Source organism: Amblyraja radiata, chromosome 13, assembly GCF_010909765.2.
Source record: "Amblyraja radiata isolate CabotCenter1 chromosome 13, sAmbRad1.1.pri, whole genome shotgun sequence".
Classification (NCBI taxonomy): domain Eukaryota; kingdom Metazoa; phylum Chordata; class Chondrichthyes; order Rajiformes; family Rajidae; genus Amblyraja; species Amblyraja radiata.
Genome location: NC_045968.1, coordinates 25,827,998 through 25,841,445, shown reverse-complemented (window position 1 = coordinate 25,841,445; position 13,448 = coordinate 25,827,998).

Here is a 13,448-nt window from a genome sequence, read left to right as displayed (position 1 = left end):
CACGGGTCGGGTGGCGTTCTCCAGCTCCACGGGACGGGTAGCGTTCTCCAGCTCCACGGGTCGGGTAGCGTTCTCCAGCTCCACGGGTCGGGTGGCGTTCTCCAGCTCCACGGGTCGGGTAGCGTTCTCCAGCTCCACGGGTCGGGTAGCGTTCTCCAGCTCCACGGGTCGGGTAGCGTTCTCCAGCTCCACGGGTCGGGTAGCGTTCTCCAGCTCCGGGACTCACCTGGTGTTCTCCAGCTCCACGGGACGGTTGGGCGCCGCGGGACGGGTGAGGGCCGCGGGTCGGGTGTAGCCAGGATGTGGTGTATAGGCATGTACATTCTTTAGCCGTCGACATGGATGCTGCCCTGGTGGAATAAAATTTGTACATGTTAGTGTTTATCCCAGCAGTTTCTAGCACCTGCTTGAGCCATCTTGCAATGGTTTGGCTCGTACCCCACCATAAGGTTTTTGTGACTGACCCACAAGGCTTTTCATCTCCCTCGAATATTCTGGTTGTGTCTATGTAGGATAGTAGGTAGGTCATGGCACATAACCGTGGTTCTGGTGGGTAAGCCACGACTGGATTAGGTGTTCCTGGTCTGCTCTGTTTGACCAGTCGCTGGATAACGACAGATCTGGTCTGGAGCTGTGATCATGTTGTCCAGTCGCAATACGTGTAGTGACTGGACCCTCTGAGCGGATACAAGTGCCATCAACCTAAGCGTCTTTAGTGTAGCTTGCTCGAGGCCGGGGGATCTGGCTGGTGGCCATTCCCTGAGATATGTCAGGACCACACTGATATCCCAAATATGGGTATACCTGGGCTTAGGGCTTGATATTGTAAATGCCCTTCATCAATTTTACCACCAGTGGATGGGATCCCATCGCCTGTTGTCCTGCCGCTGGTTTGAGATAAGCAGAAAGAGCACTCTGCGCTGTGTTGATGGCACTGTAGCTGATCCCTACATCGTGGTGTAGATGGCCAGGAACTCCAGTATGTTGGTGGCTGTAGCTGTTGCGTATGTTGTCCATGTTTCCTGGCAGTACTTCTCCCTTTTTTGATGCTGGTTAAGTACTGCCTCTTGGTGGATGTTCGAAGGGATGCCGACATGGTGGTGATGGTTTGTTTGGACAATCCCAGTTCCAGGTAAGGTCTGTTCAAACTTGCAACCCAGGCGTTTAATTTTCTCATGGCATGGGTGTTTAGCTTACCTGGTAGGTAAGTAGCTGATAGCCAAATATGTCTTTCGACATACCATTGCCAAATCATGTTGACCAATTTGTCGCATGATAATGATTTTATGCCACCCATATGGTTAATATAAGCCATCACCGTAGTATTTATCAATTTGTAACCGAACATGCAAGTGCTGCATATTAGATACATATGCTTTTAAACCATAAAAGGCGCCCAACATCTCTAGATAGTTAATGCCCAGTGTAAGTAGTAATGATGACTCTAGTTTAGTCCAACTACCACTTGTGCTGGATATGGAGTTAGTCGCTCCCCAGCCTTGAGCACTGGCATCTGTTTGAATAACTAAAGTAGGGTTAGTGATAAAGATAGGGCTGAAACTATGCCAAACGTTTTCTGCCCACCACTGTAGCTCTGATATTGCTTCAGTGGGTAAGTTCATGACACGATCATAATGACCTGTATGTCGTTTTATTGCCCGTACCTTTGCTCTCTGTAAATTTTTTGATAGTGCAAAGGTCCGAATTGTGTAGCCGGAAATGCTGCTACCATTTCCCCAATTACTCTTGCTACTTGTCGAATAGTTGGTCGTTCGTTGACCATTAATTTGTTGCATGATTGTGCTAATTCAACCATTTTTGTCTTTGGCAAGGTAACAGTCATATGGACTGAGTTAATTGTGAAGCCCAGGTAGTCCATGATAGTGGATGGCTTCAACTTAGATTTATCTGGATGTAGGACGAACCCCAGAGTTTCGAGGAGCTGTTTTGTAGCTGATACTGCTGCCACAGCCAATTCCATCGTTTTCCCTACTATGAGAATATCCTCCAGATATGCCATGACAATATGTTTTTGTTTTCTTAGTATTGCCATGGCTGGGTTCAATATTTTGGTGAATAATCTTGGGCTGAAGTTCGCCCATAGGGCAATGCTTTGTACCATCCAGATAAATTTTAGGTATCTGCGATGATCCTTGTATATGGTTACTAGATAGTAAGCATCTTTAAGATAAATGCTTGCCATGAAGTGTCCTTTGGAATTCAGTTGTTTGGCAGTAACATATGTCTCCATTTTGAAATGTATATACTTAACAAATTTGTTTAGTGATGTTAAGTCAATGATGATGCGACAGACACCATCTTTTTTGGTTTTAGTGAATATATTCGATACAATTTCCAAAGGTTCATGTTTGGTCTTTTCGATGACCCCCTTTGTGATAAGTCTCACCAGTTCAGCTTGTCCCTCACGTTTCTCTTTGACGGAGGGAGAAATACCCTTTGGGGCCATTGTTGAACTGGCGGCGTTTTTTCTGACATGAATTGTATTTTATATCCTGTAATGTTGTTGAGTATATACTTGTCACTCGTGACCATACCCCATGCTTCTTTAAACAAGTGTAATCTCCCCCCTGTTAATAAAGCACCCTTATTCTCTATATGCTGGTAGGGACCAGACCCACCTACCTCCATGGTTATTGGCGATTCTGTTTCTTCATTTTCCTGAAGTTTTTGTTCTGACGTGCTGGCGATGTTGGGGGGAGGCGCATTTTCCAGAGGGTCCGCTGCGGGCCCTGATCTGAAAGATCTTTGGGGATAATGTGCGGACCCCAAGCGTTCACCAGTCCCATATTGCGGACGTCGACTGGTGGATGCCGTGGGGTGCTGCCACTTGGGTATCGGAGGTCTTGGTTTGCTCGTCCCGGGGCCTGCCCTCATTAGGCCGAAGGTTTTTGATGCTTCCTGCATCTCCTTCAGTTTTTATTGAAATCTTTCCCAAATAGCAGCGCGTCCGTCTCCGCAGCTGGGGCTTTACACAAGCCAGCAAATTTGGGATTGAGGGCAGGTCTTATGTTTCCCTCCGGAGATTGTTGATCTCAAATTGTGTGGTGCACATTAATGCCAGCACATCCTGCTGGCAGGTATCCATCTCCGTGGTCTCCACGGAACGAGCAAAGGCTGTGATGGCTGACGTCAGGAGCCTTAGGATCCGCTGTAGCTTGAGTTCTTGGGTCTGGATGTGTGACCCACATGCCCCCAGATTTGGCTGTTGACACTTTTTACTTTGAGGGCCTCACCGTTTTCTGGTGCTGTGTTGTTTCAGCACCTCAGCGAGCACCTTTTCCAGTAATGGTTGATGCTGGCCGCCATTCTTGGTTCCAGCGGTGCTCCAGCCCGTGGGGTTGCTACAAGCGGTCCATCACACCCAACAGCTCTTCATGTTCCTGCACCCATGGCATACTCCCGAATTCGTCCGCCTGCCCCTGTTCCAGACCAGCCCAGCCCTGGTCACCAATGCTAGCCTCCAGTAATGAGGGAGCAGAGGGCAGTGCATGAGGCACTGTGGAGGGGGTGCCTGACCTCCCTCCGTGAGAGCGCTCTTTCTGCGCATCTCGCTGGAGCTGCTCCAATTGCTGTTGGATGCAGCTCAGGCGGCTGTCTCTCCTCCATTTAGGTGGAGACATGTCCCCGTCCGACGAATCGGACGCCACCGGCCGGATGCCTGTTCGGATGGCTAGACATCCAGCCCGCAGTTCAGGCACTAGCGGGACTGGGCTCGGCGCGGTGATGGGGATAGCGGGGCGACCGGTAATTGTTCCTACCGCCTGTTGCTGCCCCCCCCTGCAATGGAACGCTCCTCGAGTCGAGCGGGGGACAGGTTTTTCTGGAGCTTTTGTGCCTTGTAGTAGCGAGAGCGCCCCTCAAGCAGCGCGTCTCGCAGGCACCTGCTCCGTGAGCCGCTCCAGCGGCTCAGGCGGCTCTCTCTCCCCCCGTGCGGGTGGAGAGACGTCCCATCCGACATCGGGAACACCTGCCGGATGCCTCTCGAGTGGCTATGCGTCCAGCCCGCTGCTTCAGGTACTAGCGGGCTGGCCTCGGCACGGTGTCGGGGAATTACGGAACACCGGGTAACGCTCCTACCGCCTGTTGCTGCCCCCCTCCCCAACGGGAAAACGGGGGACAGTTTTATCCAGAGCCTTTTTCTCTGCCTGTAAAAAACACAAGCAGAAAAAGGCTCACCTGTAAAAGAAAACCCGACCTCAGGGTACTCACCTGACGGTCCGGTTCATCCTGTAACGGGACAGCCTAAGTCCCGTGGCAGCCGCTGTTGCACTGCTGGCGTAATGCCGCGCCTGCGCACTGAGCGGGTTCTTCACGTAGTCACTCACGTGACTCCGAAGTAAAATTGTTATTTCAGTGTTCATTGTAAATTATGAAACACTGTGAAGATAGGTTGGAAAAATAAGAGTGAGGATTTCTAGACATGCCATTCATTTATTTTTCCACAGATCACTCTCCAGTTGAAGATATCAACAGAAACCGAGAACAAGAGAAATAAAACAAATTTTTCCAACATTAGAACCAAACTACAATATAATTCCACTTTAAATATGTGTAAGATCTTTGTCACTCACCTGTTTTAAACTGGTGGATGGTTTGTGAGACTGGTTGAGGTCGTTTAGTTTTGCATTTGGCATCTGTTTATGTTTGCGTAACTTAAATTATCATTGATGGGTGTGACGCAAAGAGCGGTTTGACGGAAAACAGATAGACAATGTGACCATCATGGGAAAGAATGGAAAAAAAATGTTATTAATAAGTTTAATATAATAATCATAACAGGAAATCATAACTCGACAGTGCAAAAAGATGCACACTAATTAATTAAGCTAATTAGATTATTCCCAGTGCCACATGACACAAAGCTGGGTGGCAGTGTGAACTGTGAGAAGGATGCTATGAGAATGCAGGGTGACTTGGACAGGTTGGGGGAGTGGACAGATGCATGGCAGACGAAGTTTAATGCGGATAAATGTGAGGTTATTCACTTTGGTAGCAAAAACAGGAAGGCAGATTACTTCCTAAATGGCGTCAAGTTTGGAAAAGGGGAAGTACAACGGGATCTGGGGGTCCTTGCTCATCAGTCTATGAAAGTAAGCATGCAGGTACAGCAGGCAGTGAAGAAAGCGAATGGCATGTTTGCCTTTATAACAAGAGGAATCGAATATAGGAGCAAAGAGGTCCTTCTGCAGTTGTACAGAGCCCTAGTGAGACCACACCTGGAGTATTGTGTGCAGTTTTGGTCCCCTAATTTGAGGAAGGGCATGAATTGGTTTGGGGAAATTAGATATACAGTAATAGCCATAACAGAAACAAAGCTGAGGAAAGGGAAGATTGGCAGCTAAATGGTCTAGGTTACCAATACTTTGGATGTGTTAAGATGTAGGTAAGAGAGGAGGAAGAGGTGTGAGAAGTGAATCCTTTCTGATGTGGGAGGACCTAATTACAGAGCTTAGAGGGAATTTTCGGGAGATTGTCCAGTAAGACAATACAGGTAGAAATAATCTAGAAGGGAATAATCACATTGATGGGACTGCATCATGAGCCCCACACTAGTCAGCAGGAATCATAGGAGCAGATTTGCTGGGAGATTGCAGATAACTATAATAAAAGGTATGCAAGTATATTAAAATATTATTTGTGGCAGATTTCAACTAAAATATTTATTGAGTCTCCCATAGCGCAAAGGACTTGGAAAGCATGGAATTTGTTAAAATGGAACCTTGGAAGTCTGTTATTCAATATATCGAATTGTCCAGGAGAGGAATGGGTCCCTGGGGAACACAATGTCTGCGCCAAACAGGATCCCAAATTAAACTAATCTTTGTAGATCAGTCAGTACTAGTTGACCTGATCCATGTCATGTTTGACTGCATACCACTGTACACTCAAACAGCTATCTGGTTGAGTGTCTCATATTATCTAGCCTACTAGTCCAGCCTCTAGTTAGTTGAGCTTGAGCGTATAACACCTATGTATTTGAGCTCTGTGTGCTTTCTTAAATAAACAACTTATACTCATGTATGGATTCTGAGTCATTAGACAATCTCACATGGTGTCAGAAGTCACGGGAACACCTTGGATCAACGTCTTCAGTGATTTTGCGGACCTTTCACAGTCTTTGCCATGACTGATTCATTCCTCTAGCCAGAACTGCTGGTCTTTGATGGGGATATCGAAGAGCAATGGCGGGTTAACGAGGAAGACCTCAAACCCCGCCATTTTAGATTTTCCATCATGGGCTACAGTGTTCTTTGTGTTGGATGCCAAGAACTCGTTCTGGCAAATTCCTCTTGACTATCAATCATCGCTGCTCACTATTTTCAGCACAGCCTTCGGACGCTACAGATTTCTACACATGCCGTTTGGCACCAATTCAGCCAGCGAAGTATTCCAACACTTGATGGAACAGATTTTTGACAGGTGCCCCTGCGCGATCATTGTGGATAGTAGCCGGTAAAGACCTGCAGGAGCATGATGACAATTTGAAAAAGGTGCTCGACCGCGCCAGGGAGGTATACTTAAGGCTCAACCCCAGCAAATGCAGGTTTTGAGTCAACCAAGTTAACTATGTTGGTCATCTTTTCACCAGCAACAGCCTCAAAGCCGATCCTGTTTAGACAGCAGCCATTAGTGAAATGGCAGCACCGACCGTCTGTAAAGATTTTTAGGCATGGTGAACTACCTGGGCACATTTGTTCCACACTTCAGCGAGCTCTCAGCCCCAATACGCCAGTTCACTCACTAGGACACTGTTTGGATGTGGCACGAGCAGCAGCAACGAGCTTTGAACATTTTAAAACAACAGATGTCATGCCCAGCCACTCTGGCGTACTTCGATGTCAATCAGCCAGTCACGCTGACCTGCAATGCCTCCCAGTATGGCCTCCAAAAAGATCAGCCAATTGCTTATGCCTCACGGACCATGACGGACAGAGAGACGCAGTAAGTGCAGATTGAGAAGGAGTTACTAACAGTGGTATTCGCATGTGTGAAGATCAATGTTTGGCAAAGCTGTGACAATCGAAACGGACCATCAAACACTGTTTCCATCCTCAATAAACCGATACACGTTGCACCAGACAAGCTGCAAAGAATGATGCTGCAGCTCCAGAAGTATGACATCACCCTAATCTACAAACGTGGAAAAGACATGTACCTGGCAGACACCCTGTCCCGTGCACACAGGAAAACAAACGACAGGCATGCAGCCAAGAAGGACACATTTGATGTTATGATGATTGACCACAGTTACCCCTTGGGGTTGGATAGGTTGATTGCCCACATGGCTGAAGATAACACCCTACAGGAACAAGCAGCACTCATTTCCACTTTCGGTGCAGCCATATATTTCCCGTCAGGGACTAACTGGTAACCGAGAACGGAGTTAATATGAAGGGCCACAAAGCAGTGTCCCAGTTTCATGCAGCGGGTGTATTTTCATTCCATACATAGAGGGCATCCTGGTTCAGAAGCAACGGTGCAACGGGCCAAGAGCATGTTTTTCTGGTCTGCCGTGTCGGACTATATGTACCAGAGGATGCACTCATGTGCAGTATGTAACAGTCTAGCACCGCACCAGCAGTAACTGCTCCTTCATCACCTGGTTCCTGATCTACCGTGGACAACCCCGGCGACTGACATTTTCGATTGGAATGGCAACCAGTACCTGGTTCTAGTGGACTCCTACTCCAGTTGGTTTGAGATTGATTTGCTCCACACTGCCTCAGTTATTCTGAAATTTGCAAGACACTTCTCAGTTCACGGGGCCCATCTCTCCCTCACGTCGGAGGACAATGAAGGACAATTTACAAGCCAAAGCTTCAAAGACTTTACCCAACGCTGGGATTTCAAACATGTCACCAGCAGCCCGGAATATCCGCAATCGAACGGGTTAGCAGAAAAAGCCAGTCGCAGCGCGAAATATGTAATGGAAAAATCTAAATGAGCGGGGTCTGATGTCTTCCTGGATCTTCTTAACTTACGCAACGTTTTGCGGGACGCAATGTTATGTTCACCTGCACAGTGTTTGATGGCCAGACAACCCCGCTCTACCCTTCCGGTGGCTAAGCAACAGCTACAACCTCAAGTTCATGACCCACACGCAATCCAGGCCCAACTACAACACAAACGGCAAGTTCAAAAAACGTATTACGAACAAACCAGCTGCCCCTCTCGCCTTTGTCTCCCGGACGGTCCGCCTTCAAACACAGAAAGGACATGACCACGTAGGCGTTGTGGCAGAAACCTGCCTGGAGCCACTTTCCTATTTAGCCCGTTCCGAAGGAGGAATTTACAGGCGCCATAGAAAACATATTCTGCCGATCAGTGAACCAAGATCATCTCAGCAGTTCTCATATGGTTATGTCAGTATCCCGGATTTTGTGTCAAAGACTAATGGAGAGACTGTGGGTTCAAACCGTAATGGCTCCCCAATGGCCAAAGAGCCACCGGCACTATTGGTGAAATCACCTATTAGACCACCGGTGGTGTCACCCATGAAGTCTCCCACAAAGACTGTTGAACCACCACCTGATATGATGTCAGCCGCCCCTCCAGCAGAGGGCCTGTACCGTACTCGTGTAGGACGGGTTTGTCAGCCTAACCCTAAATTCAAAGACTGTATTAAATGCTGTTTACAGGTTTCCATTACCTTGGCCACATTTACTCCTCCATATTCATGTTCTTCACGGCTTAGTCGCGATTTAAAAAGCACTGTATCTTCCTACCATTCATTGGAAGTTTTAATTATATGCTTATTTATTGCATGATTATGATACCTAAGAAGGAGGATCTAGATCAGTCTGTACTAGTTGACGTGATCCATGTCATGTTTTACTGCGTACCACTGTACACTCAAACAGCTATCTGGTTGAGTGTCTCATATTATCTAGCCTGCTAGTCCAGCCTCTAGTTAGATTCGTCATTTAGCTCACAACACCAATGTATTTGAGCTCTGTGTGCTTTCTTAAATAAACAACTTATACTCATGTATGGATTCTGAGTTATTAGACATGCTCACAAACTTCTTCACCTGCACATGATTCTTATCCCTGCATATCCATGTGCCAGGATATTCTAAAAGCCTCTGAAATGCACAATGATATATGTCTAGAGGACATGAAATGAATCTCAAAGGCAAGGTAAAAAAAAATCAAAAATTCTGCAGGTATACGAAGAGTAAAATGATGGTTAGGGAGAGAATAGATCCCCTTTACAATCAGCATGCTCATCTTTATGTAGAGTCACAAGTGATGGGGGAGATATTAAATGATTATTTTTCCATCAGTTTTTACTGATGAGGAGATCATGCAAGCTGAGGAACTGAGGTACTTAAGTTGTGAAACCTCAAGCCATTGAATTATCAAAAAACGGATTTTTAATGTTTTTAACATAGATTCAGGTGGAAAAATCCCTGGGCTTGATCTAGTGCATCCTTCAATCATAAGAAGCTAGGGAATAAATTGCAGAAACCCTTGCAGAAAAATTGATATCAGGTGAAGTTCTGGAGACTGGAGGGTGGCTAATGTTGCACCATTAGGAAGGCAGCAAAGGGAAGTCTAGAAACTTCAGGGTCAATGAACCTGACATGAGTGTTGGGAAAGTTGTTGGAGGAGTTTCTGACCAGCATTTGTTTAGGTAGGGACTAATTAGAGATAGTCAGCATAGTTTAGTGTGTGGGAAATAGTTTGTCACAATTCATATAGAGTTTTATTGCACCAAGAGGATTTATGAGTTCAGGACATTAAAGGTTGTCTACATGGACTTTAGCAAGCATATGGTAGGCTAATCTGATAGGCAATAACCACATTGCCCCTAGCATGTAGAAAAGTGGGAAGTGGAATCACATTGAACTAGTGAATGTGTGATGATGGTTGATGTAGACTAGATGGGCTGAAGGACCGGTTTCCTTGTGGTCATCTCTACAACTAAAAAAAAGAAGCTGTATGACTTCAACATTTTATGATTATATTTTGGATTTCTGGCACCTATAGTTCTTTTTTCAATTTTGAATAATCAAAGACATCTCAAATTCAAAGAGGTAGAGTCATAGTCATACAACATAGAAACAGGTCCTTCAGCCCAACTTGCCACGCTGACCAATATGCCCCATCTACACTGGTACCACCTTCCTCTGTTTGGCCATATCCCTCTAAATTCATCATGTCCATGTACCTGTCTAAATGTTTTTCAAAGGTTGTGATCATACCTGCCTCACCAACCTACTATGGCTGTTTGTTCCAAATACCTACCACCCTTTAGTAAAAATAGTTGCCCCTCAGTTAAAGCTTTTCTCCCTCGCATTTAACCCACGTCCTCTGATTCTTGATTTCCTTACTCTGGGTAAAAGACTGCATTTATGCTATCTATTCCTCTCATGATCTTATACACCTCAATAAGATCACCCCTCATCCTCCTGCACTCCAAGGAATAAAGTTCTAGCCTGGTCAACCTCTCCCTACAGCTCAGGCCCTTGAGTCCTGGCAACATTCTCATAAATTTCTCTGCACCCTTTTCACAGTAGCTTAACAACATCTATCCTATAAAAGAGTGACAAAAACTGAATACAATACTCTAAATGTGGTCTCACCAATATCTTATACAACTGTGACATGACCTCTCAACTTCCATATACCATACCCTGACTGATGAAGGCCAATGTGCTGAAGGCCTACTTGACCATCTTCTCGACTTGTGATGCCATTTTCAAGGAGCTCTGCACCATCACTCCTTCCATCATCACACTCTGCCTCCTTTCATGAAGCCAATTTTCTATCCTGTTGGCTGATTCTCCTTGGATCCCATGCAATCTAACCTTCCAGAGCAGCCTACCACACGGTACCTTGTTAAGTACCTTGCTGAAATCCATATCTGCATCATCCACAACTCTGCCTTTGTTAACCTTTATGATCACATCTTAAAATATTCAATCAGATCCATGAGACATGATCTCCCACATACAAAACAATGTTGACTATCCCTAATCATCCTCTGTCAATACAAATGCATGTAGATCTTATCACTCACAATACTCTCTAGTACCATTCAAACCACAGCTGTTAGACTCCCTGGCCTCTAGTTCCTATTCTTCCCTGCAACCTTGCTGAAATAGAGATACATCATTTGTCACCCTCCAGTCTTCCGGCACCTGACCCATATTTAATAATAGCTCATAAATCACTGCCTGGGTCCCTGTAATGTCCACTCTACCTTCCCACAGTGTCCTCAGATATATATGATAAGGCCCGGGAGATTTGTCTTCCTTGATATGTATTAGGACTTTCAGTGCCTCCTCGACCATAATACTGACTGCTCCCAGAATGCTAACCAAGTTGGCATGGACAAATTGGGACAAAAATGACATGTTTCTGTAGAGTACAGATTGATGTATATAGGGCTTTATCTTCCTGATCCCTTTCAATCATTTACCACATTGAAAAGTAAAGGCCATCCCTGTTTTATCAGCCATTCCCTTAACATCAATTTTTCTTTTGCCTGGAAACAATTTCACTTGCTTTGTATTCTTTATTTTTTTTACAATGTCATACCCTGAAACATAAAATAATGCCACGTTGTACTGTTTTATCACAAGCAGAATTATTATTCTTCCAAATACAAAATACGTAACATTTTGACAGATCTATACAGTATTTAGAAAAATCGCTATTGTTTCCTCTGTAAATACAATTTCACCAGAAAGACCTGTAAAATGCAGGTACATCACTGGTCTATGGTGAGTTGACTGTGGGACAGCTGCTGCAAATTCACTGCAGAGATACATCACACAAACTGACGGTCAGAAATAGACTCCGTTTTCCTCTTACCCCCGTCCCCCCTCCTCAACTGTGCCCCTGGACTTGTACCTATTTCTACCTCCGTGATAACTTCCACATACATTCCTTCCTCTGGCTTCACAATTCGCAATTCTGCAACTCCTTTGTCTCACCTTTTCCATATTCTATTGGGATGCTGCCTGACCTGCAGAGTTACTCCAGCACTCTGTGTCATTTCTTTTGGCAGAAATTGGTGTTTCATTCCAATTTAAATGGCACCTGAACTGGATTTGGATGCAGAATTAAAGAACAGTTGCCAGAAAGCAAAGTGTAACCATATAACCATATAACAATTACAGCACGGAAACAGGCCATCTCGGCCCTTCTAGTCCGTGCCGAACACTTATTCTCCCCTAGTCCCATCTACCTGCACTCAGACCATAACCCTCCATTCCTTTCCCGCCCATATAACTATCCAATTTATTTTTAAATGATAAAATCGAACCTGCCTCCACCACCTCCACTGGAAGCTCATTCCACACAGCTACCACTCTCTGAGTAAAGAAGTTCCCCCTCATGTTACCCCTAAACTTCTGTCCCTTAATTCTCAAGTCATGTCCTCTTGTTTGAATCCTCACTACTCTCAGTGGGAAAAGCTTATCCACGTCAACTCTGTCTATCCCTCTCATCATTTTAAAGACCTCTATCAAGTCCCACCTTAACCTTCTGCGCTCCAAAGAATAAAGACCTAACTTGTTCAACCTTTCTCTGTAACAAATGAATACGTCATGAATTGCAATTGTGCTCAAAGGAGATTATATATACAATTTATACTATAACTTTGGAAAATCCATCAAATTAATTTTTTCATCCATTGTACAATATCAAGTTCAAGTTCAAGCACATATATTGCCACATGCACCAATTGAGGTACAGTGGAATTTGATTTACCATGCGGCCATACAAACAATAAAGAACCATACACAATAGAATATAACATGAACATCCACCACAGTGGAATCAACATTCTTCACTGTGGTGGAAGGCAATTACTTTGTCAGTCCTCCTCCTTTGTCCATCCGTGCTCGTGGCCATGAACCCTCCGCAGTTGCCCCTATGGATGGCCCGATGTATAGTCGTCGGGATGCTCGAATTTCCGATGTTTTCGACGGACGAACACTCTTGGAGGTCCCGATTCGGCCGCTTCCTACCAGAGACCGGGGCTTCACGATGTTATAGACCGCAGGCCGACGGTCATAGCTCTTAAAGCCCACACCACGCCCGCGGCTAGAAGCTCCGCAGACCACGGCTTCAGGATGTTATAGGCCACAGGCCGGCAGTCGGAGCACTTCTTCTGGCTCACCCGCTCCGCGATGGAAAGTCCACGCCGCGCCCGCAGCTAGAGGTTCCGCCGACCGCGGCTTCAGGATGTCGTACTCCGCGGGCAAGCGATCGGAGCACTTCTTCTAGCGACCCCCGGCAGGGGATGGCCTGGCTCCACGACTCCGGGAAAGGCAGCACCAATCCAAGTTGTTAGGCCACGAGGGAGGGCGAAATGCAACAAGGAGAAAAGTCGCTTTCCACCGAGGTAAGTGACCAAAACACAGTTTCCCCAATTCCCGCCTTCACCCCCCCCCCCCCTCCCACACTAAAACA